The following is a 724-nucleotide window of genomic DNA, read 5'->3' as shown; positions in this document are numbered from 1 at the left end:
ATTCTCTCAAGGTTTCTTTCCACAAGGGATGGGTTGTTGTGAGACAAGAACAATTAAAGTTTCATATATTATCCTTTTTATAAAATTCATTAATTCCCACAAGTACAATTCTTTTTTTTCCCCCTCAAAATTATATCTACAATTAAATTAAAGTCTAGAATCCAAAGCTTAGAGATAAAGTTGTAGGAGGTTTTTACAACAATTTAAAAGACAGTTTCTGAAACATTGGAGAAGATGAGTTTAGTCTTTTTCAGTTTTTAAGGGTTGGAGAAATAGAAGATGATTTGTAATTGCTATTAAATGTTGCTAACTAGGGAATGGAGCAATGGCAGTTTAGATCATATAACTGCTCTTGTAGAGAACCTGAGTTCACTCCACAGCACCCATGTGTTCACAAATGCCTGTCACTGAAGTTCCAGAAAAATATGAGGCCCTTTCCTTCATGGGCACCCATACATTAGTACACATACACACAGAGACATAGGTACATAAGTTGAAGGAAAATGAAATCTTAAGAAAATATTTGTCATTGTGTAGAGTATTGCGGAATATTTCTGCTTCCTCTCACTTCATTCTGGCTTGGAGTGAGTGAGATGGAATAAACCCGATTTAAGTTCTAAGTCACTAATCTTTATTGCTAATAAAAATGATAGCCAAACCTCGAGCAAATAGGCACAGGGGAAAATTTCCTGAAGAGAACGCCGATAGCTTCTGCTCTAAGATC

This window comes from Mastomys coucha, unplaced genomic scaffold (assembly GCF_008632895.1).
Source record: "Mastomys coucha isolate ucsf_1 unplaced genomic scaffold, UCSF_Mcou_1 pScaffold23, whole genome shotgun sequence".
NCBI lineage: Eukaryota > Metazoa > Chordata > Mammalia > Rodentia > Muridae > Mastomys > Mastomys coucha.
This window is presented reverse-complemented; position numbering follows the sequence as displayed.